Source organism: Rhinolophus sinicus, linkage group LG16 (assembly GCF_036562045.2).
Source record: "Rhinolophus sinicus isolate RSC01 linkage group LG16, ASM3656204v1, whole genome shotgun sequence".
In the NCBI taxonomy this organism is placed as follows: Eukaryota; Metazoa; Chordata; class Mammalia; order Chiroptera; family Rhinolophidae; genus Rhinolophus; species Rhinolophus sinicus.
This window is the reverse complement of record NC_133765.1, coordinates 13,619,317-13,645,363: the sequence shown is the minus strand read 5'-3', so window position 1 is coordinate 13,645,363 and position 26,047 is coordinate 13,619,317. Positions and strand designations below refer to the sequence as shown.

General features: G+C 39.2%; 1 protein-coding gene across 6 annotated transcripts in view; it reads right to left on the bottom strand.

Moving 5' to 3' along the window:
* Positions 1–25,779, bottom strand: part of CDON (cell adhesion associated, oncogene regulated) — a 95,091-nt gene extending 69,312 nt beyond the window's left edge. For 3 of the 6 annotated variants that reach the window (XR_012492770.1, XR_012492769.1, XR_012492771.1), the window contains exon 1: positions 25,236–25,551. The gene's annotated coding sequence lies outside the window, so the exon portion shown is untranslated. Of the gene's footprint in view, positions 1–22,005; positions 22,163–25,235; positions 25,552–25,620 lie in introns of those variants that run through there. The other 3 variants (XM_074321820.1, XM_019710508.2, XM_074321819.1) reach the window with 3 other exon arrangements.
* Between the last annotated feature and the right edge of the window lie 268 nt (positions 25,780–26,047).

Sequence of the window (26,047 nt, the reverse complement as noted above, 5' to 3'; positions counted from 1 at the left end):
AGTCAGGTGAGGGAAGGCGACATTCAAACAAGACTTATCGAACAGGATGACTAAACTTTTTGCCATAAGGGCGCCTGCAAAATGAGTCCACTCTTTGGACAGCTTTGTATTCAGTATAACAACTTCAATCAGAAACTAAAAAGTCGGGTCGGCCCAGTGACTCAGGTGGTTGGAGCTCCATGCTCCTAACTCCGAAAGCTGCCGGTTCAATTCCCACATGGGCCAATGGGCTCTCAACCACAAGGTCGCCGATTTGACTCCTGCGGGGAATGGTGGGCTGCGCCCCCTGCAGCTGGCAACGGCGGCTGGACCTGGAGCTGAGCTGCGCCCTCCACAGCTGGGATTGAAAGGACAACTTGACTTGGAAAAAAAAAAGTCCTGGAAGTGCACACTGTTCCTCAATAAGGTCCTATTCCCCTTCCCCAATAAAATAAAATAAAGAAACTAAAAAGTCGTACTTGTACTTTAACATGACAGCTTCGGGCAAAGGTACACACCCACCCAGTTTCCATGACACCATGGATTTTAGTCAGAAAATATCAACATGAAGAATTTGAATAGCCTGCCATATTTGGATGAACCCAAAACATGGAGCTTTGAGTACAGGTACCAAGTGAGAGGGAGGACAGTATTTTCTCCAATTTTCTGAGGTGCGTGTGCACCATTTCCACCCGTTGTGGTACACTCCCATGGTTAGCTTTTCTTTGGCCATAAAGGTGTATTTGTGTACTGAAAGTTTGCTTTTAAGTGCAATGTGAAGGCAAGGTAACTATGTGCCTTAAAAGGACTTCCTGTCTGAAAGTCTATTTCCTGCCTCTCCACACCTTCGAAGGACCTCCTCAGCCCTCCTTCACCAGCCACCACCTTCAAGCCTTCTTTCTTCTTTGCTGAGCACAGTAAGTTCACTGCAATATACTTAGGAACAAAGTGCATTTGTTTACTTTCAAAATATTGCTTATCACCTATACAAATTTGTTTGGTTTTTTTAAAGATTTTATTGGGGAAAGTGAACAGGACTTTATTGGGGAACAGTGTGTACTTCCAGTATTTTTTTCTAAGTCAAGTTGTTGTCCTTTCAATCTTAGATGTGGAGGGTGCTGTTCAGCTTCAAGTTGTTATCCTTTCAGTCTTAGTTGTGGAGGGCGCAGCTCAGCTCCAGGTCCAGTTGCCGTTGCTAGTTGCGGGAGTTGAACCGGCAACCTTGTGGTTGACAGCCCACTGGCCCATGTGGGAATCGAACCAGCAGCCTTTGGAGTTAGGAGCACAGAGCTCCAACCTCCTGAGCCACCGGGCCGGCCCTACAAATTTGTTTTTATTGCTTAGTTGATTTATTTTCTACCAGTGAAACTGTTTAGCGATCCTTCCGGGAAAAACAGACGGGTCACGAACCTAGACTCAGGGCTGAAGACTTCTCAGAGGAAACAATGATTAGGTGAATCAAATGTAAGTGTAGGGGCAGGGGGCAAGGGAGGGATGAAAGCAAGGGGAGGGGAGTATTTCAAGCAGAAGGAATAGCATGTGTGCAGAATTAGAGGTAGAGGGAGCAGGAAGTATGGGCTGGAGCGGAGTGTGGAACAGGACGATAGTAAGTAGTGAGAGGTAAGGCCACAGGGGTGAGTGGAAGCGTGAGCATAAAGAACAATATCAACCAGGTTACAGGGCTTGGTTTTTATCCTCAGAGGAGAGTATTAATGGCTTTTAAGCAGGCAAGGGACAGGATCAGACTTGTGCTTTTGAAAAATCATTTAAGCTGCAATGTGGAGAAGGCTGAAGAGAGGTAGGTAGAGAGGTTAGAAGTCTGTGGTGAAAGAAGATGGGGACCTGTACTAGAGAAATAGCAGGGGATACATTAAAACGATTAAATTTTTTTTTTACATGGACATATTTAAAAGACATTTAAGAGGTAGACTTAATAGTACTTGGATACTGAATGATTTGCACTGGGAAAGTACGTCTCTTAGACACCTTTGGAATCGATTATCTGTCTGCTTCTCTGTTTCCTCGCTGCTTTGGCCATAAATAAAGGAAATAAGGCTGCATATTTCTGACTTGGACAAGTGAGTGAGTGAATGACGTGCATTTACTAAGATAGAAAATACATGAGAAGCAGCAGGGTATTCTGTGGTTTGTTGTTGTTTTGAGGGTGGTGTGGAGCTAATGAGTTGGGTTGGACGTGGGTGGAACTCTTAAGAAAAGATATTTGTAGGCAAGCAGAAAGAAGCCTGAATTGCATAAGAGAGATTTGAGAGGCAACAGCAAGACAGTCGGACCTGACGCTCCCCATTGAGGAGGGGAGCCTCAGGCTGATTCCTAAAAAAATCACCACATTTGAAGGGGTAGCAACTCCTCACTCAAAATAATTCCCATAGTCAGCACTACTGAAAAATTTAAAAACTTTTAACACAAAAGGAAAAGACAAAACATTATATTCCAGGGATGGAATCAAACACTCAGAATTTTTTTAAAAAGAGTTTAAAATGTCACTGGATTTCACACTCCTGTATCTTTCAAAGGTACCACAGTTTAGGATAATTAGACACATTCCTTAACTGTTGACTCCTTCGTGATCACTAAAGCCTTTGATCAGTGACAGTCTTCATGCTGTCCACATGGGGTCTTGGAAAATGAGAGTAACAGCTGGCATCCATCCTTCAGTGATTTTACTGGAGGAGTGGGCAGGAGGAGGGTGAGAAAAGGAGAGGCAAAGAAAGTGCTATCATAAATCCAGATGCAACAAATATACCATCATATAGTTAGCTGGTTAGTGGGGGGGGGGGGGGGTATGCCCGGTTCTTTCAGAAACTAGAGAATCCCTTAAAGCAGTCATGTGCATTGACAGTGATGCATTCTCTGACCTGCCTCCTAGCTGGGAGGCAGGAGGAGGAACACAGAAATCTTACAGAAGTAGAGCTGCAGGACATCAAACACCCAGGTCCACGTCAATAACCCGTGGTACTCTCTTCTTCTTACCAGAATTCGGACTCCTCAGTATGATGAAATGCAGCTCTTCACAGTACCCACTTCATGAGCACTTAATGATCGAGCCAGCATTCAGAACAACTTAAAAAACGTTGACACCTACGGACTTCCCAACCCCTCCCCCACCTCTGCGAGTCAGTCTGAGCAGCCAAGCATACAAACTGACTCTGCTGCCTGCAAAAGCGCTTCCCTTCGCTGTGGAGCGTCAAACGTAGAGAAGAAAATGGAAGTGACTGGGAGTTATGGCACCAAAAAGGCCAAGTGAGCAGAGACATAATCAACTCCACATGAGCCACTTCAGCTCCAACACAATGAAAAGGGCCTAGGACAAACCCCAGGAAAGGTCACTGAGATCAAAGGTCACAAGCAGAAAAAGGCAACAGTGAGGGGCTGCCAGCTGCAATAGGAGTCAATGTGGTCCTAATTACACACCAGAAGAGAAGGGTCTGGGCAAGCAGAGGGTAGGTAGGTTCATTTACAGTACTGGTATGTATAGAAAAAAAGTCAAGTGTTCCTGTTCCGCTCTCTTTCAAGGAGACTATTTCCTTCTGCTGCTAGAGCACAGGAAATCAAGAATTGTGGAGTAAGATAATTCTGGCATCTATAGTGAGTCCTACAGCAGCATTAGGAGTATTTAAAAGCACAGCTACACACAAACAGTGCAAGTCTAAAAAGGGATTTGGGGGCAATTAAAAAAAATGCAGCAAGTTTCAAGGGGATTACTTTGCAAGCATCATGGAGTCAACACTTGCCACAAATCTAACACTTAGTAGATTTTCCAGTTTGTCACTGGAATTGGTTTCATGGGAAAAAATAAGTGTTATGGTAACCACAAAACAAACGCTAAAAGCAAAATTTTTAAGTTTGCTAAGAACTAGCTCAACTTGAACAGAAATATCAAAATCCAGGCACACACTTGGCTAAACTTCTTTGATGGAGATTGAAAAGGAGGAATATGAAAACATATGAAAAAGCTCTAGATAAGCGTTAGGTACTAAAATTAATACAGTTGTTAATAAGGCCAGTGCTTTGCTCAGACCTTACCAAATGAAACACATTTTCCCTGGCAATTACAAAACACTCTCACCCTCATGGGGTTTGGTTTAGATTTCATTTTAATAACAAGGAAATAAAACTGCAAGGAGAAACTCGTTTCCATGTAATATATTCTAATGTATACAGTCAAACATTTAGGAGAAACGAAAATAAGAAAAAATTAGAAATCCAAGAAAAAAAATCTCTGCTGCAAAATAAACTTGAATCAATGCTCGTTGAACATTGGACCACCCCTCCACCCGTCACAATGACTTTTATGTTATATATGCTACCCGCTAAGCTGTAAGTTTCCCAGAGAACTGAAATACAGTGATACTAGTTTCCAAGTACTTTATTCCATCTTTCAACTTGGCTGCATAAAATAAGTGAAGGAGTCTAGATTGTGTTGGAGCCCCTGCTTTGCTCAAATTGGTGATGGGAATTAGGTCAGACCCAGCTTCCTTGAGGCTGCTAGAGCACCATGGGACAGTGGCTGTGCGTTGATAATGGGACTCTACGCACATTCATAAGTTGACATACAAATCAATCACAGATTACTGGACAATCAGTACATAATCACCACAATTGGATTGATAAGTCTAAAGATAACTAAAACCACACAATGGCCTGTAGGAAGAAAATCTGAACCCCAGAAAACTGATAGGCAGTTAAACTCAAAGAAATGATCAAGATACGTCCGGATGAACTAGAAAATACGCGTAGAAAAACAAATCAATTAAGATCATGTATATTTGTAAACACAGCACAACATAGCATGAAGTTTTAGTCCAACTGGGAGAAGCTGAGAAGCAGTTTTACCTTAGGTCTAGCCTGTCTCCCACAAATGCACAAAGCTAACTGGAACAACTCTGCTGGGCAGCATATGTACAAAACAACAGCTGCTGCATTGTGGCATTACTTCTTGTGACAGACTTCTTGAAAGACACAATTCTCATTTAGATATGTAAGTCCTGATATATTTCTTACTTGGGGCACAGTAAACAGGATGGCCAAAATAATTCAAGGACATACTGATCCAGGAGACACACACACACACACACACACACACACACACACACACACTACATACATACATACTCTATGGGAAAACCATAGCAGAGATAGACCCAACATAGAGGTTCGTTATTCCACTGATGCTTCTCTGTGCAAAAGTCTTCTGAAAATCCTTTGTTAATTATTTTCATTGTTGATCTATAAACCAGGCATAAAAATCATTCTATTATTTTATAATTATACCTGATTTTTAACCCCATGTAGTCTTAACTCCATTATCACCCTATTTATTCATTAATGGCTATTTTGAAAAAAATCAAGAACACCAATTTTTTTTAAGTGCCATAACCAGTAAAGACAATCCCCAAAGAATTCTAAATTTCTTGGCACAATAATAACAGCTATGTGAAATTAACTATACAGCTTCCCAAGGTGACAGACTTCTTGAAAGACACAATTCTTATTTAGATATGTAAGTCCTGATATATTTCTTAATTTTTTCATATTACACTATACTCGTATTTCCTTTGTACACACTAGCCATACCTTAATGGATTTGCAAAATCCACTTTTACATGCTGATACATCTATATACCCTCATAGCCAGAGTCCTTTTAAGGATTTGTCATCACTGGCTTCTATGCACATGTGGGGGTTTCATTTTGTTTGTTTGCTTGGTGAGATTTAGAAGACAGTTGTAACTTTATTCTTTATATAAGATCATATGATTAATTTGGGTCTTAGAATTATAAGAATACTGTGGGTATTCTTAATTTTTTAACATCTCTTCATTCAACCCATTTTCTAAGACAGATTATGAGTAGAGTTGGAATCTGCAGCCTAACAACAGAAAAAGCAGTTTCTCATGCATTTATACAACAAAAATGTATTGAGTATTTATATTCAATGTAGCTGTGGGGAAAGATGGTTGGGGAGATAAATCTCATTTTGTAAATCTCTAACATCTTTAACTCCTGGATTACATATACACAATAGAATTTTAAACTTTTTTGATGTGTAAAAGTTTCTAAAAGTGACAAAGATCTTAATTTTTTAAAAAATATATTTTAAAATATTATATTTTTGATGTGTAAAAGTTTCTAAAAGTGACAAAGATCTTAATTTTTAAAAAAATATATTTTAAAATATTATATTTAATAAATATTTAAGTATATTTTTTAATATTTTTAAAAATTAATAGTTGGTGGTCTAAATTAATATATTTCTTTTTCCCAGAGAATGTCAAGTGGAACATTTACTAATTTAGTGTGGCTTAGGTAGGTTCTGTCTGCAAGAGGTTTAAAAAAAAAAAAAAAACTACAATTTTTTCCAACTTTAGGATTCTATGACAAACATTTTACAAGTGTTGTGTTTAAATGAAAAAAAACGTAAAAGCTTGTATTCACCTCTTACCGTAGTTTTGCCTCATCTTTGGCATACTCCAAAAATGACTGCACTAATGAAAGAGGAAAGGGGGAGAAAACCAGCAAAGGTATCCAAAACCAACAAAATTTTAGTTCTAAAAATTAAGTAAAAGCATATAGTTCAGGACTTCAGTTTGCAAGCAAAGTAAGTGTTCGCTGAAAAAAAAAAGGCAGGAGGAAAGAAAAAAAAAATAGGAGCCTAGTTTACAATTTCATTGTAAGAACTTGGAGAGGAGGCCCCCTTACTTTATATTATACAGAAATTAGAGACATTTCCCTAGCAAACTTTCTTGCTTTGAGAAAGTGTCATCCCTATTTTAGTCAAATTATCTGTAAGGTACTAACAGAATTCTGGAAACACCATTAGAAACACATAATACAATGGAAAAGATAGGTCTTCTCATGAAAACTCAGTATTATTATAAAAAAAGAACCATTGCTTATAAAGAAAACAGCATCACCAATTTGAAAACTAGGTATCAGGCTTTCCAAGAATTTACACTTAAAACATTTCATAACTGCACTTAATCATCTCCCCTTTCTCTCCCGAGCTTCCCTGCCAGCATAAGTAAGAACACCTTAGAGTAAAGGTCCAGATGGCAGTGTGGGTATTCCAAAACATCAGAATTATGTTGTTTATCTGAATTACATTCTTTGCTTGAACAACCTCGGGGTGCAAATAAAACATACTACTAATTAAAATAACCAACAGCAGCACTAATAAAATATCTAAGAAGCAGCTTTCATATAGAGACTCTTTAGGTGCTCACCTCCTGACCTCAGTACGTGGAACAATGGAGATGCACCTAAACTAAGTGAGGCATTTCCATTCCTGCTGGAGAAGGATGGAAAGCCAACTAAGTCTACGGCAGAGAGAACCCTACTTGATATGGATGCACCATAATCTTACAGATGGACCAACATCTAGCATGAGAAACAGCAAAGAAGCCGTAATACTCCAATATGGATAACTGTATACTGAAAATTTACTAAATCTAATCTACGGCAATGGTTCCCAGACTTTTGGATTTCAATAACCAGTAATATTTTAAAATGAAGCAAAACACCTATATGGCCCATGTAAGATTGCCAACAATTTGCCAAATAAGAATATTAACAACAACAACAAAAATAAGAACTGCCACCTACTCTCATTGTTTCATTAGAACAGGACAAAACAGTAGGCAAAAAATAATTTCAGAATAAATTTAGCTTTCGGAAACAATCACTACACGTCTTTTGGTTGGTTAGTTCTCATTTTACTCTAGACAAATATACAATCTTTATTATAAACCAGGCTATTTGGAAGACGAATGTTGAGAAACAACTGAAGACATAAGTCTTCACTCTCTTAAATCAGATTATAACAGCTCAATGCTAACACGTGCTTATAAAATAGGCTAACACGTGTCCCCTAATGGAGAATTGAACACAGATATCCCATGGCCTTTCATCCTGAATGTCAACCAACAAATCTCCCTAAATCAGCATTTCCACTCTTTTTCATATTAATGGGTTTCTGCCCCTCAAAAAGACCCAACTGGACCCAGGGTTCCATGCCTACTCCTCTTAGGAACATTCCCCTCCAAAAGAGACCAAACTTTTAGACTTTGCTACGAAACTAGGAATTTGATACTGAAGGCAAGTGACTATCAAAGTGATACAGCATTACAGAAAAACCACAGGCAAAGGTGAAAAGTTTAAATAATGGACGTTATCAAAAGGTCCTTTTAAACCTAAGGGGAAAAAAAGATACTACAGACAACACCAGAAGCACTATTACTTTGCTCACAAACAGAAATGACTCAGTAGTCTGCAAAACATTCATCATGAGTTTACCCATTCTATAGGTCTAGGACCGACAGTGGGTAAATGGAAATCTTTTTTTAGAGCTGTTAAAAGGATTTGTAGCTAAAACAAATACAGACTCTTCATACACTTATGACAGAGATACGTTACAAGGTGAAATATCAGATTTTTTTATGGTATGTTGTCATGTCTCCTGCAACATGAATTAAACTTTTGTATAGTCAAAATCATGTAACAGCAAGCTATGTCAAAACAAATCCTACCACATAGTGCCATTATTAAATGGGGCGATAATGCTCTAGGAGGAATTTTAAGTATATTTAAAGACTATCGGCCAAATTAACTGGTAGTCTATAAATTTCCTTAAAACATCAAGTAAATCTATTCCACCTCTTGCCAACACTTTTTTTTTTTTAAGATTTGAATTTGGTAAATAAATATCTAAGGAAAATCAAATATATTTTGTAAGCAAACTGCCACAACACTAATTTATATATACATATGAGGTGGGTCAGTCATTCCCTGTCAGTATGAAGCAATATCAGTTGGCTAATTATTTGGGTAAATAAGTAAGTTCATCTTTATGAAAATAATAAAATTAAAATCTTAAAATATTGTACAAGTATTTAAATCAAACCTACCAGAGAAAAATTCAAATGTTTTGGTCAGTAGATCTGCCATCTTTCTGCCTTGGCACAAGAGAGTAATGACACATCCACAGTGGCAATCGTGGGTCACGTGCACATGATTTGAGGAGGCGGGGCTCTACATGTAGTATGAAAAACCTTCCCAAATCATTCTGATACTCTACTCCACCCTTGCCTCTTGCTTCCACTAAGGAGGGAATAGCTTGTGTGGAAATGGATATATATTTACGTATCTTACCAAACACCCGTCTTATGAGATTAATTATTCCAAAGAATAGCTAGCTACCAATTACTAAATTTATGGGTGAAAGATTTCACATATATTATTAAATGATCCTCACAATCTTAAAGTGAGGTATTATTTCCGATTTTAAATTAGGAAACAAAAATGCAGACAGCTCCGATGGCATCCCCAAGACTCCACAGCTAATAAATGACTGGGGAGAAATTTGAATGGGTAATCCCCATTCTACACACAGCTTCTTAAACAAAAGAAAGGTCTTTTTCCGGGTTTTACAGGTGTGTTTTGACTTCATTTGAATCCACAGCCACCTCTTATTCTGCAAGGATTCTCAAACCTACCATGTTTTAGTTCTTTTTCTCTATTGTATTCTGCGGATGGATTTTTGGAGGTAGGAAAATAATTTTTTTTTAAATTTCATTGTGTTTCTGCACTGCTGAAACTCAAATTATTGTACGCTTACTCCAGATCATCAGCTAGACAAACATGCCACAAGATTTCAGTGCCCAATTTGCATTTGTGCTTTTGGATCATATCAATGACATGTACAAAGAAAGTTTTGAAACAGGTGAAAAGAAAAGTAGGAGATGTGAATTACCTTCTACATCATGGCAGCACAAGTGTGCCAAACTTGAAAAGTATGTGACACAGCAAATGATGTAACACCGCATTAGGCACACACATATAGCAAAGACCGCACATTACTATGGTTCATCAACAAAAAGTAAACATTAATACATAAATACATTTCATTGCATGGTTTCAGTTTTTCAGTATTACATATCACGGTGTACTTATATAGTGATTGACCCACAAAACATTGGACCAGTGTTTAAAAATAAGCTCATTATTAAAAACGAGTACATTATTAAAAACAAATTCATTACTAAAAACAAGTTCATTATTAAAAGTAATGTTAATCATGCTTAAAATCAAAAGAATCAAATCAAACAGACAAGCGAAATATAAAATAAGCAAAAGTATCTTTCTACTATTAAACTCAACACAACCCAAAAATTTTTTTAAAGATTATTTAAAATTTTTGAATTACATTGGTTTTGTGAATATTTGCTTTGTAAAACTGTTTTTGTTTTATTAAAAGTTTGCATCTGGTTTATTTTGTACATAATTGAGATTAATAATAAAAATTAGTTAATCAACATTAGTAGTTTATAAGAATTTTTCCCTTTGAAAAAGTCACAGTCAAGTTTTGAGTGCTAACTAACTCCCGTTTAGCAAACTACAGGATATTATCATCTCAGTAAGACATTACTTTAAACAAACATGGCTATTTCTCTGATCACACACCTTTCAAATCTGGGTTGAGAATGAGTTGGGTTGATAGGACAAGAATTACAGTTCCAAATACAAGATTCACATTCCCCAAAATCAAAAAGGTTAAAAGAATCTCATAAATGCTACCCTACTCCACAGCCACCAAGACCACCACCCCAAGAAAACTCTACAAAAGCAACACCACCAAGCTTTATCCTCTATTTTATAGGCCCCAGATGGGACATCTTACAAATCTGCATTTGTAGAGTTGTGATAATTTGTAGAGTTGTGACACGATGTTTCCATCTGCAAACATGTTCAACATCGCTACAAAAATTACTGTGCTTCCCTGAAAATCTGGATTCCAGTGATAAAAATATACTAACAGGCCACATTGTGGGATAAAAGGATAGAATTCTCAACCCATACCTAAAAAACAACAACAACAACATTTAAAACAACAAGAAAAAAATACTAAGCGTGTCCTTCCTGAAGCATTATTACTATTACTGTGAACAACAGAAGGAAACTATAGGATAAAGAGGCAGCGGTCAGCTGAAAAGGGAAGACCGTAGCCCACCATTTGTCACGTTCCAGTTCCACAACTCCGGGCTCCAGTCGTCTGGATCACCATTCTACAGACGCAAAAACTGAAGTGCAGAGAAGCTGCAACACTAGAACATGATGTTGGCTTTGACTCCAGGCACTGACTCCAAAGCTTAACCTCACTTAAATCCTTAAGATACATAACCTGAAAATTTCCAGGTTAACAAAATTCCATTTACAGAAAACGAATTCATGCTCAATTCAATCGTTTCATTAATCTAGAAACTCCATATGCTAAATATAGTTCAAATGGGGGGAGTGTCTTCTAGTCCTATACCCATTTCTACTAAGCAGCGTATGAATAAAAACAAGAAATGGTCATCTTTGGTTGAACTCAGCACTGTATGTGACTAATGATTTAAAATGTTGCCAAGAACATTTGGCACACTCCAGTGACGCACAGTATCAGTCTGCTAGTACTGAAAATGAGATAAGGAACGAAAAATACAGTGAAGTGGTCAGCAGCAACACTCAATGGCCCAAATTATTACAATTGTCTAAATCATTTTCATGTAGTTAGAAAGTGTGGACCATGAGAAAGAGGATACCTACTAAGAAGGGTTCCTGGTGGCTAACTGGGCTCAAATTTAAAAAACAGAGCCTAGCAGCCATTTCTCCCCAGGTGCCTCTTCATGCAAACCACACTTCAGAGAGAAGCCTGCACTGGACTGCCTGCATGCACTTTGTTTCTGCTCTCTGAGACAGCCCTTCTAAAGGAGTTCTCCCATCAGCATCTTCACTGACCAATCAGAGCAACACCATTCTGACCAATCAGGACAGTAGTTTTTGGACCAATCAAACTGCAAGAATTTGGAGTCCTCATTTGCATGAGGACAGGCCAGCCAATTGGGGACCAGAAGCTGGAACTCCTGTCTATATAAGTCAGGTGCCCTGTGACTCAGGGAGCACCCTTTCCCTTTCCACTGAAGACTGCACACTGTATTTCCAGACTGGAGATGTCTTGCTGGGGCAGAGTGAGCAGGTGGAACAGACCAGAGCACAGCTGAGCAGAGCTGTCTACCCAGAGAAGCACCTCGCCTTAGGGTCTCCTCACAGTGGAGCTGCTGTATCACAATTGAGATCTTTGTACTGAGGAAAGTTTTCTTCTTCACTGACCCCCAAATCGGGAATTCCTGTTGGCATTGAATCGGTGCCAAAGACCATCCAAAGATCATTGGTTGACAAAAGCAAGGGGTTGAAAATGCCTTACACCCAAGGACTTCCAGATAAGTCAATTTCATTAGAGAATGAAAATGAAATTTCTTTGTAGGTTAAAAATTCTACTAAATAGAGAACACCAAAGAAAACCAAGAAACATAATAAAATGCGAAACAAGATCTCTAAAATTTCAAGAATTTAATCACGTAAAAGCCAAATTAACCTGCTGACACAAATATTACTTTAAAGCCATTTAATTATAACCTAAAAAGCAGCATACAAATTAATACACAGTAACCACTATAGATAAAACTACATTATAGACTTGGTTTATGATTGGCAATTAGAGGTCTGAAGAAGTATTCATTCTTCTTCAGTTTTTCTTTCAAATTAAAAAAAAAAACTTACAGACAAGGCTCATCAATCATTGAGAGGGCCTGGATCTGATATTATACGAGTTCTGTCAGCCTTAATCAAATTGCTTGCCAGATCATAGATAAGTAATGATTTGCTTAGGTTCAGCAAGGCCAGAGTTTTCCTTCTGTAGTATATACATCTCCAGAGTGAAAATAAACAGCCTCACACCTCTTACTGGGAGCTGGACTCTGTTGCTATTACAACTCAGTTGCTATTACAACTCAGTCTTCACTCCAACCAAAGAAGAGGGGCAAAATTTGCCTTTAAGAATATCTATTTTTCTGTCTTCCCTTCTCATTCTGGTCATCAAACCATTTTTAAACTATTTCATTAACAATTGTTTTAACAGTTAACAATTGTTTTAATCTAGAGTGAAATAACACAAATTAGCTACCATTAAATGCATCAGCATTGGCACTTGTTTTTTTATCCAACATTATACAGTAATATAAAACATAAGAGAAATAGCTAACAATTGACAAAAGCAATACTAAAAGAATCACTTAAAACTGCAAAACTTGTATTCATTTTCTAACATCTCCAATAAATGAAAAACCACATTATGTTTCAACATCATCTGTCATGTTTTGGATACGGGGTAACATGGAACAACTGTTAAAGAGCGTATCAATTTAGATTTTATATTCATTCCACAACTAAAGGCACAAATGTAAAATGAGATTTACTTCTAAAAATCCCCCTTTGCTAATTTTATAACTTTACATATAATTAGAAAGAGCTTTAAAACTTCATTTTCAGCTGGAATATACTGTTAAAGAATTTCTAAGCATCTAAGTATCTGCTCTAAAGAAACATATTAGAAAAGCAAGGGTTCCTGTGGCTAGGGGGAAAAAAAAACATCAAATGACCTCTTCAGAGATTAAAAATACAAGACACCAGGAGGTCAATTTTATCTTGGGCAAAATTCACTTCAATATCTTCCATTAGGCCAATAGAATCTAGAATGTAGTTTGTGATTTAGAAATGTCCAAGACCAAAAAGGGCGGGGGAAGGGGGGGAACCTTAGAATTCAACTATTTTATTCTATTCCTAAGCACAAATGTGCAATTATAACTACACTAAAAGACTACAGTTTCAAATAGCCTCCTTTTCCAATCTTTGAGAGATTTTAAAGATTACCTACTTTGAACTGTATTAAAACTCTTGTATCTGATACCAATGCTCAATCATTTATTGTCTTCATGATTTCCATTCTCATGAAAATTCCACTCTCATACAGTTAGGGCAAACAGAAAACAAAAAACACCTGTAAAACACTGCAGCGTACAAAGGACTCTATAAAAGTTATTTAAGAAATGATCATCAGAAACAGAGGGAGGGAGAAAACTCTTCTGTATATGGAATGAAAAGAACCACGGGACAGAAGATGTAATTGAACTCATGACTCCTCAGCAAGGAGCTAAGCAAGCTCAGGGAATGTGACATCCTGGACACCTCCTGTCGGTGCACAGGACACGCAGGGAGGGCAGAGCACTCTCTTCCCAATGCCCTGGAGGCACCATAAGTCGCAGGGCACGCAGACAAGGGCCCTGCTCTGCAAAAGCAATACTTCACTTCTTTGTCACCATATTATTTATTTATAAAATTGCCCAAATATACCTACTAATATTTCTCAGTGAATTAGAAAGAATTTTTATAAGCAAACAGGGATTTTGCTTATTAAATGTCAAGTGAAAGGATTTTTTCCCCCCAGAAAACTCACATTTCAACATGAAGGGGGGAAAAAACCCCTAATTGCACAAATAAAAAGACTCAAAACTCAGTTTCTCATTCCTGGATGTTGAAGACCTCGGGAGTTTGACTTGATTCCATGATCAGCTAACATCTATAACCACAACTAATTAAATATTCTGTATGCTAATTAGCTAAGAAAACATGAATCTGATCAAGCATTGAAGTCTTTGTTCACCAGGACTAAGCATTTCCTTACCTTTTCCCTAGTAATCTACCTATCTGGAAAAGAAATCCCAAAATAAGTAAAACACTGACAATTTTTCTTAAAAAGTTTCTACTGTTATTTTCACGTGGGGTGGGACACAGCCTTGACTTACAAGGTTCATATTTAAAAATCCCACTTTGGGAGTTAGCTACAAGACTCCTGTTAACACCAGTAAGATGTATGTAGTCAAATCCCTGAGCTAAAATTTATTTGATGCCACAAAACATTGATATCAAATCTCTGCACAAGCTGTACTGTATGATTAAAAACCCCACTGCGGCTGCTGTCATAGTAACAAATGTGAAATTATTTTAAGGCCTAACCACTATGACAATAGCTCTTTAAAAATGCATCCTCAAACACAAAAGAAATAACAAATAACGACAACTGTGTTTGCTAGCCTAATAGGAGACCACAGTTAACAACCCGTCTTACAATGACTCAAACTTGGCTTCAATTAGCCATGAGATTAAAAAAACAACTTTAGCTCTAAAACGGATGATGAAAACTATATGAGAGACCTATACAGGTCTATAGTCAAAACAAGAGCCCTGCAATTTCTTTTAAAAGTGAAACCCAACTGAAATACAAAATAATTTAAAACATGATGACTAGAGCTTGGAATTGGGAACTCAGGTGGGAAGTTTGATGTGTTTGTGCTTTAATTTCAAAAAGGACTTAGCCCTGAAAAAGGACTTATGCCCAATTTTCAATAAATAGGAATCAAAAGAACCAATTAAGAGATCAGAACTTTCTAATCAGATTATGACTTGAAAAAAATGTTTAAAGTCGAAGTATATATTTAAAAGTAGGTTTAAAATATACTTTAACCCATCAGAGGTAGAATCCTCCTTACTGTAGAACAAATTTTCATTTTGGATGAACAGCCAAGACTTAACATAAGAAACGATCAAATGACCTTGTTTAAGAAGATGATCACAGTAAAGTGAACCCACGACGTAAATCAGGGGAACAACATTATAGTAAGACTTCAGTGCCGTCCTATTCAGGAGTTTAGTAACCTATGAAGAACTATACAAATATCTTCTCAGTATTCAGTAGTCCCCAAATCTGCTGGTACTACCGCTCAGATGCCTGGGCACCAAACTGAAATCCTGGTAGACGAGCTGCCATTAAATCACGGTAACATCTACCAATCTAATTTCACAAGAGTGAACAATTTAAAACAGGCAAGAGGAGGCACTATATTCAGTCAAATAGATTTGATTGGTAATACGATGTTATTTTACTGGTGTTTATAAAGAGGAATAATAGCAGCTTTCCTACCAAACTGTACTGTCACATTCATAATTACATTCAGACACTCACGCTCACAGGACCACCTTATAAGTCAATCATCAAACTTTCTCAACATATTGCAAGGTAAGTACTGTGTTTCCCCGAAAATAAGACCTAGCCTGACCATCAGCTCTAATGCGTCTTTTGGAGCAAAAATTAATATATCACTCGGTCTTATTTTAATATAAGACCAGGTCTAATATAATATAATACAATACAATACCGGGTCTTTATAACATAATATAATATAGTATAATATAATATCAGGTCTAATATAATACTGGTCTTACATTAAATTTTGCTCCAAAAGGCGCATTAGAGCTGATGGTCCGGGTAGGTCTTATTTTCGGGGAGACATAGTAATATCAAGCCACAACGATGAAGTTTAACTCCATTTTATAGCTAAGCATTCTTCATACTCACTCTTGTACTCTCAGAGTCACCAATCTGAGAGGAACAGTTTAAATTACTGAAATGGAGGTAAGTGATAAGCAGTATGTCCGCTCTGGCTGAAACGACGTTCCCTCTCTAATTCTTACTGCCTGTTAGTCACTGTGTTGTTATTTTGTTATACACACGCCCTGAGACCAAAACCATGAAAATAAGCCAAAACAAATGGGCAAGAAAAATGTCTTCTTCCTAGCTTATGATGCTATTTTTCTTTTTATTGGAATATAAGAGGCTGCCAAGTTCTGATGTCACTGCAGTAACTTTATAGCCTGATAAAAGTAGTATTTTGTCCATGAAACATTCGTCCCCCTTGCCAGTTTTACCTCTAACCAGGCAATGTGTACAATTACTCACTGAACAGATATCAAATTAGAGTAAAATAGAAAATACTAATGACTTTTAGTCTGATACCATAAAAAGCCACTGTCAGAAATTTCCCTGGCAAGAGACAGAAGCCAGAACGTACTTTTTAGTCCCTATATATCCAGGAGAACTCCTGCAATACTGTTTTTGAAAACAAACACATAAAACATGACATCAGCTCTCTAGAGACCTGATAATGTTGCACAGAACAAAAATACACATTTTAAATATATAAAATCATTCAAATATTAGCCAAGCATTCCAGTAATATGTGACAACAGATGTCCTAGTATCTTCAACATTTAACTATTTTTTTTATCTATAGATTTCTTTAATCTTCACTATCTGAAGCTGTGGCATACCTAAACTTGACATGGAGTCACTGATTTCACTGGATTTTTAAGAGAATTGAGTTTTGAAATCATCCACGGACCTAGAGGAGACAGTGAAGCATTTTGCTACTCAGTGTGGTCCACCGAGAGTCATTAATATTACCGGAAACCTATTAGAAAGGGAGAATCTCGGGATTCACCCCAGACCTACTGATCAGTATCTGCGTTTTAACATCCCACTAGAAATTCAAATGCACATTAAAATTTGAGAATCACTGCTTTAGCACTGATACCTTCAGGACATTTGGGTGTTTCGTATTGTTAGGCACAGTGCAAGGAAAAGGGTGAGAGGAATGATGGCATCTAGGTGGAAATCAGGTTGTCCTTAAGGACTGAGCTAAGGCTGAGACAGACACGTAAACAGTATCAGCCTCGCCTGAGGGACAGAAGGCCAGGTGTCGTCAAGGATGGCAGAAGCACCAGGTACCCTGTGTGCCCTACTGAAGACCTGGGCTTTCATCAGTGAGCAATTCATGGCCTTTGGATAAATCAATTTTAAGAGCAGTTACATGATCCGATTTCTGTTTTAAGAAGATCATGACTCTGGCAAAATGTAGGAAAATGATGATTTGAAAGGGAGAAAACCAAGACTGGAGACAGGGAGATGAGGCAGTAACACTTGAAGCAGGAGTGACAAAGATTGTTTCGTCTCACATTCTCAATCTCCTCTCACCCCTCTCCCAAACTTTGAAAAAGAGGCTAGAAGGGTACAGTAATAGTAACAGAAAAGAGATAAGAGAAACCTTCCCATAGGTTACTGGGAGGGTACAGAGGGTTATATGTGTATACGTAAATAGAAAACTGCTTTGTAAAATAGAGAAAATATTGTTTTGGTGATTCAGGATCCTATACTCCCTTTAATCATTCTAAATATCAATGAACATGAATTGACATATATTTACAGATACAAGATGTGCATGTACATTGTTAAATAACGGTGGTCCCCAGAATACAGTTTCACTGCTTGGATAAGTCACTGATAATAGGCTTTCTCCCCTCATGAGTTATTTCTCGCGCTCGAAATTCAAGTGTAGAAAAGCTTGGATGAGGAGAGAAGGTAGACAGACAAGAGGTGCATTTATTAATTTGTACTTCACTATATAATTTGTTGTAGGGGTGAATAAATAACTGGGTCAACAGATGGCTTCAAGTAAATTCTCAGATGTGTACCTATATAGAAAGCGAACAAACACTATACTTGTAAAGTGTTACCATTTCTGATACCGATACACTTAGAATATTGGAAAAACATAGAAAGAATCTTTTACATTTACTTGGCAATGATAAACTAAGAATTATATTTAAAGTGAAAGAGCCGGCAAGTAGAATCAGTGAACTTTATACTAGGGTTGGTTTGAGAAAATCTATTTATCCCATGGCTGTTCGGAACTTTTTAACACATTTTCTCCCTCCAAAATCATGTATGTAGCAGTTACGTAGCATAGCTACCCCATAAAACTTATTTCCAGGAGTACTTAGTACCCTTCCTTAGCCCAAGGAAGAGACAGATCCTTTCCACAAAATCTTTTGCAAATGTCACTAGAACATGTCTAGTAATGAGGAGCTCACACCCCTTCAAAAGAACATTTTCTATCATGAGGCAGCTCTATTTGTCAGACAGTTCTTCCTTGGTTTAGACAAAATCTGCATCTTGTGAGTGCCCCTCTGGAACAAAAGATGCATCACATATCACTATTTCAAGTCTCCCTCCCCCACTGAAATCTTGGCGACCGGTGGTCTGATTTAAAAAGAAAAGGGGATAACGTGGCCCTCTGGAGCGCAGGGGAACCCACCCCTGCACGTGGCCCTCTGTGATGAATGCGCTTGTGTCAAGGAGCTATGAATAATAGATTTAATAACATTACAAATGCTGAAAATACAATGTCTCTGGAGAGTCAAGTGACTTGTGTCCAAGCAGAACATCCAGAAAATTCTTCACCAACATTTCCAACAACAGAAATGTCATTAACCTCAACCACGGCCGCCTCCAAAATTTAAACAAACACTTCTGGTGCATCAACATCATCCTGTGTTCTTGTTTCATTGTTTGGGGAAATAAATTTTATTCAGCATATTAGGAAATTTCAGTAATACAAATAGAAATTATAAACATATAGGCCTGGCCTGATAGCAACTGTTAAGGTTAGTAGCCAACATAAGTGTGCGGTCCAGTTCTTTAAAATTTTCTTGTAGTGTAACAACATCCTAGCTCCATTTTCTTCCATTTGGGGAGGATTTTTTCCCCAAAATAACACTGTGGTTTTCTTCTTCTTCTAAAAGAATATTACACTAACGCTGGTAATGGTCACTTCAGTACAATTAGAAGGATTGATTATTGCACTAAATCCTAGAAATGAAGGACACCTTAGATGGTCCTTCTGTATTTTGAGGCTCCCTTCCTTCCTCTCTAAAAACAAAAAAAATAAAAGGAATGCAGTTATCAAAGGATTTGGTTTATGGAATTGTAACTGAAGGTTATTAACCTTTAACCCATTTTTTATGTATAAAAATAAGGTCAAGGTTATTTTTCTAAGCTAGCCATTGGGATATGATTTTCTTTCTTTCTTTTTTTTTAAGGAGGGCGCAGTTCACAGTGGCCCATGCGGGATCAAACTGGCACTGGCAACCTTGGTGTTATCAGCACCGCGCTCTAATCAACTGAGCTAACCGGCCACCCCAGGATCTGATTTTCTAATAATTTAGGAAGAAGTGGTGTTATTTCTTCCCCAATGACCATGTACCCAGTGTACCAATAAAATGAACTACTACGAATTTCAAAACACACACACAAAAGATGCCACAACAATTTAAAATGCATGAATTACTATAATACATGATAACACAGATGATGAATCTCACAGGTATAATGAGCCAGATATAAAAAGAGTACACACCGGATGAGTCCATTTTTATAAAGTTCAAAACCAGGCAAAACTCATCTCTGGTGAAAAGCAGTCTATAGTCAGAATAGTTGCTGCTTGCTGGGCATAGTGGGGCTGTCTGGGAAGGGGCAACAGGGAGCCTTCTGAGGTGAAGGAAACGTTCTAGATCTTGATCTGGGTAATGGTGACCACACATATGTGCACAGGTGAAACTTCATCTGGCTGTCCACTTAGTGTACATTCAACGTACCCTTGTGTACATTTTTATATTATACCTCAACTGAAAAAAAATGCAACACATTGTTTCCAAGTGCCTTTTAAGTTTCAATTGCAAAATTAAGAAAACTGTAACACACTACAACTACAGTTACATATGCCCACACTACTAACTTCTGAGAATTCCTCATTATTTAATACTTCAAAGAAATCACTTCTGGATCAAAGTAATATACCAATGTACAGGAGAAGTTACCAAAAATGCCAGCAGCTAACATTCACAGAGGTCTTACCATATGCCAAGCGCTTTACTTCCATTATCCCCTGGATTTCCCCCCCTACAACAGTGGTAAGAGATACTACCATGTTTCCCCGAAAATAAGACCTAACCGGAAAATAAACCCTAGCATGATTTTTCAGGATGACATCCCCTGAACATAAGCCCTAATACACCTTTTGGAGCAAAAATTAATATAAGACCCGGTCTTATTTTCAGGGAAATACAGTACTGCTATTATCCCCATTTTGCAGAGGTGAAAACCAAGGCTTAGGTCAAGATCACTGCCCAAGCTCACATAAATAAAAAGAGGTGAGCCAGTCTGTAACACGAATAGCTGAGGAGCAAGCTAAAGGTCAACTTAATTCTACTTGTATTAGGGTAATATAAAAATAAAACCAACCACACAATTCCAAACAACAGAACAGAAGCAGAATAATATACAACGTAAGTTCAACACTACAACCTGGTTGTTGTTGTTTTTTTCTCCTAAGTAAGGTGTAAGGAAGTTCACCGTTCCTTAATTCTATGATTGAAAGATACATCGCTGGCTCTCAAGAACTGAAGTCCCTACTCACATTTCAACTGATTCATAGAACAAAATGTTCTTTGGGGACAGTTTTTTATTATCTGTGGCCATCAAAATACATCACACAGCAAAACAACTGAACAACTGGGAACCAAGACAGGCACAATGGTAACTTCAGTGTTTACTCCAATTCATTCGCAAGTCCTTTCAGTTTGGCCATACTAGTAGAAGGCATGCCCGGGATTAAGGTGGAAAGAAATTAAACACAGTCTCTAAAAGGCTTCTTTATTTTCTAAACACACTGTATTGTGCGAAGAATTCGGTAGAGGACTACATGATTATAGGATGGAAAGAACTGTGATACACAACATGATTTTAATCAGGAACAAAATATCAAATTAACCATCAAATAAACTACTGCGTTCGGCATTGGTTGAAAACTACAAGCACTGGAATTCAGATTCATGGTTAACAGAAGATGAAAATCAATTAACTACACCATCCGATTCAGAACTGCTCTTCCTTGAAAAGTACTCAAGAAACAAACAGGGCTAATATTCTGAAAAACGTATCCAAAAATTATTTGGGGCAGGGAATGTGAGGTAGAGGAAGGAAGATACACTATTGTTTCTCAAAAATTTTGCTCCGAAGATTTTTACAGAATATTTTTGGTAGATATATTTTCATTTACTTGTGCCTGCTAGCAAGTCTGCAAAGCAATGCCTTAAAAAATGCTAAAAATAGAAAGAATTCTTTAAAAGACAACAGAAAAGAGACATACCCTAAATGAATTTAAATTCTACAATAACATAACAAAAGCACAATAAAATCATATAAAAACAAAAGCGTAAACTAAAATATGCCTCTTCAAACAAGCATTTCACCTCTGCAAAAACGATTTGCTTCACATAAAAGTCAGATTTTGCTCTCAGTTTAAAAAGGTACTGAAACAATACATCAGCCCTTACAGGCAAGACCAAACCGTAACACAATTTTACATATTTATCAAAAGATCATTCAGAGAACACTTACCAAGTCTGTAACGTGTATATGCTTGTGCTTCGGAGGGAAAGCAAGGAGTGACTTTCTGTATTAACAGCGGCGTACACTTCAGCACTAAAAACACACCACCACAGTCCTGCCTGTAAGAAAGTCCTGACTAACAATCTGCCTTTGGGTTGGGCTCTTCTTTTACAAGATAAGCTGTTAAGTCATGCCTTGATTTTAGATCTGCTAACATATGGAGTCTTCTAATGTAGCCTCTCCCCGCCCCCCTCCCACTACTCCCCCCTCACCACTCTGCTCCACTCCCTCTGCACACATACACATACACACACACAAAAAAGGCACTGCAGGGCAGAAATTCCTCAGGTGCTCGCTAATGGAATTCCCAGGGTCTTGGAGCCGCTTCGGGGATCAAGAGATCTCATAGCCCCTGCTGGGGTAAGGAGCAGCGAGTCTGTTCCATTTAATCAAATACAGAATGAATTTTCAGCTCTATTCACTAGCTTGTCTCCAGGGCTCTCAAAAGGCACCAGGCAGCTAGAATCACACACATGTGGCTCTTTTAGGCAAGTATAATTAGTTTGATTTTAAAAAGCCACATTAATAATATCACCTCAGGACCATTATTCAAGAGACAGATGACAATGATACTGTATGTTTTAAGCCTGACAATGAGGGAAAGAGCACAAACAATGAGGGAAAACTTGAAGGATTAAAAAAAGAAAATCAACAAACCAGTTTTTCATTTAATTGTAATCTAATATTTTTAAAGCAACATTAAGTATACTCCATATACCTAATTTTAATTGAAAAGAATCAAGTAAAGCCCTCCTCTCCATTCTCTTGACAGTGAATTAGTATACCACATACACAACAAAAATTTATAAATGAAATGTTTACAAATAAATGGAATGTTTAAACACAATATAAAATTTTAAATAAAAACAAAACATTCTCTAATTCCAAGTAAACAAAATTTCTTGGAAAAAAATAACCAATCAAAAACTGTAAACTCAAGTCCTTCAAAGCAATCTACTTAGCAACCAGACTCCAAATTCTCTTTCTAATCTAGTTAGTTGCTAGTAAGGGGTAAGACCATCATCTACCTAAAGACTACCTGGTGGACAGCTCATCTACTCTTCTGATGTGTCTGTCTTATCTACGCTTCTACTTAGTACAAACTGCTAATAACAAGGCAACAGCTACTGTAATTACATGTTATAAATAACAAATTTGTCAATTAGTTATTTTTAATTTCCTATCCCCAGGATGATTTCATTATGATAATGTTGAATTCCTGAAATTATTCCCCCAGGATTTTACTTAGAAACAATCACCAAATTTTAGTCTACATGTTTGCAAAAGAAACATTTCTAGAGAAGAAAAATGTTACTTCAACTTTTATTTTGACAAAACCATAAAGTCATCTAGGAAGTCATGAAAGCATAAGGGCTAAGTGGAAAAATAAGAGGAAAGCACCAGAACTAGTCAACAAATTTTACCTGACCTCTTTAGAGCAAAGCCCTATGACAGAAATTCCTATTCCTACACAAAGCCTTCACCTATATATACACCTTGCTGAACTTGGGATGGGGGTGGGGGGAGTCCTATCTTAAAAAGTGCTTAATTCCTTTCAAGCAACGTCAAACCACCTGCAAAGGAGGCAAGGAGTAAGACTGATGCAGGAGCCAAACTACACAGGCTAGGTCAGTGTGTTCCAAGTCCTAAGGGCTCTTTGTACCTCCCCGCCTGAGAGTAGAGCTGTTTAAGTACTTTCCACAGAAGAGGAGGTTGATGAGAAACATAGCAATCAATCAAAGCATCCCAAGTGAGTTACTACACAAACAATAGCACAGTACCTCTAGTAACTGATGTTCCTGGTTGACTACACTATTCAAACAAAGGCAGATTTCCCAAATATGATATCCGAGTTTTTGCATGAAAGCTAAACAATATACAGTTGTGTGTTTCTTACAGAAATATAAACGTTTCTGCTCTATACACTGCCAGACACACACCCAGGGCACGTCTTTACAAAATGAAACAGGTTTTCTCCATCCTTCCCGTATAACTTAAGTATGAGGCAGTTTATGTCAAGATGTGCATAACAGAAACTACGGTATTTGGTGCCTCTCTGGGTTCTTAAGAATGCTTTCTAGTTAAGCACTAATTTAAAATTTCCACAAATTTTCGTAAGTTTCCTTTCATCTTGTCCAAAAGTTGAAGTACCCCCCCCCATTTTCAGCTAAAATCAACTACTCAAAAAAAAAAAAAAATATGAGCTCTAAATAAACAGCATGAGCTCTAAAATGTAATCGAATGTTTAGAATTATACTGAGAATAAACCCATTTCATTCCCCAGCCCCCTCCCACCGCCTGCTCCCAGGCACTGTCCATTAGGTATGCCAAGTGTCAGTCAGTTGGGAGTCTGAGGTTTATGGTATCAGTGAGGCGTGGAATCAAAATTTGGCCTCTTTCACCTTTACTGGCCAGGGACCTGAGAATAAATTTCATGTTACCTTTTAGTCCAGCCTTCTGTTTCTCAAGGTATCTGATTTAGGACACAGAGGCTGCCTTTCTGTTAATGACGTTTCCCTCAATTCTAGATCTCAGTTGGAAAGCAGCCTGCCCTTCAAGCACCTGCCACCCTCTGTAGTCCTGGCCAGGAAAGGCAAGCATTCCGGAGAAGGGCTCCTTTTGGAGAGCCTTCCACCTGACTTGATGGGGTTCAGGGGAACAATGAAGGGAAGGCGAGAGTCCCTCTACCTCCTTCAGTGATTTATGACTGAAATTCCTATATGTGAAGAAAAAAACAACAAAGGTCTGGAAGCTGCAGGCTGAAATAAATAGCGAGCTGCAATGTGTTTAGAAATGATAATGCAACCCACAGAAGGCTTCAAGCAGGAAAATGCACTCCCTGGGGCTGGGAAGTCGGAGCGTCTGTGACGGCAGAGAAAGATACATTGTGCAGGACGTTTCTCCTGCTCTCCCCACATAAATCACCGTCCCGCGGGCGCCCTGCGGGTGGAAGCTGAGGGGCGGGGACCCCACTCCCTGGGGACGTGCGGGCGCCCCCGCTCCCCGCCAGGCTCGTCCCACCTGCCCAGCGCGTCCCTGTCACTGACTCTCCATCCGCCCCCGCGGGGCGGCCCAGAGTCTCCGGACCTCGCTTGAACCCCGGACCCCGCGACCCCGGGCCCGCCGACCGCCCGCCCCGACCGCCCGTACCCCGACCCCGAGGCGGGACCACCCCGCACCTCTCGGCGGGCCGGCGGAGCCCCCAGACCTCCTGCGGCAGCCGGCTCCCAGAGCCGCCCCAGGTCATCCCGCGCGGGCGGCTACCGCGGCTGCTGTGATCCGAGGGGCCTCCACGCGCCGGGCGGGGGCGGGGCGGGGGCGCGGGTCCCCGCTCTCCTTGCGCCGAGCCGCGTAGCCGGGACTCAGGGGAGGGGGCGGGGCGGAGTCACGGGGCGCGCCCCCGCGGCCGTGCCTCCCCGCCCAGGCCCAGGCGCGCGGGCGCGTAACCCGGCGGCGCGGGGACGCGGAGCAGCAGGGAGCTCAGGGGAGCGCGCCACGAGGCCTCCCCGCCCCGCCAGAGAGTGCGCGCGCAGCCGCCAGATCAGCGGCGGGGACGGGTCGTACCAATCTGCGAGGGGGCACCCTGTGCAGAGCCAGTCCCCGTCCTGTTGTCTCCAGGAAAGGCATTCCAGAAAAGCAGAGCGCAGTCCTTGCTTTGGTTTAGGGCAGGTGAGGAGGAGCTGCCTCAGCACTCACGGAGGTTGCCACAAGGCCTGCACTCACTCTCTCCTCCCCTTAACTTCCCCGGAGAGGCTGCAATTCTAGCCGTCCACGATGGTCCGCAGGTCCCCAGGTGCCCCGCCCAGGCCCCGCCCAGGCCCCGCCCCCAAGTTCTCGGAGGCGTCTACAGTCCGTCTGTCCCAGGATCCCTTACCTGTTGTCTACCTCATGGTTTTAGCTTCCTGCCGCTGTGGTTCCTTTACTTTTTAAGCGCTTTCGGTGTTTAGTTTCCTGCGCAGTTTCACCTGATTGCCCAACCCACTCTCGTGCA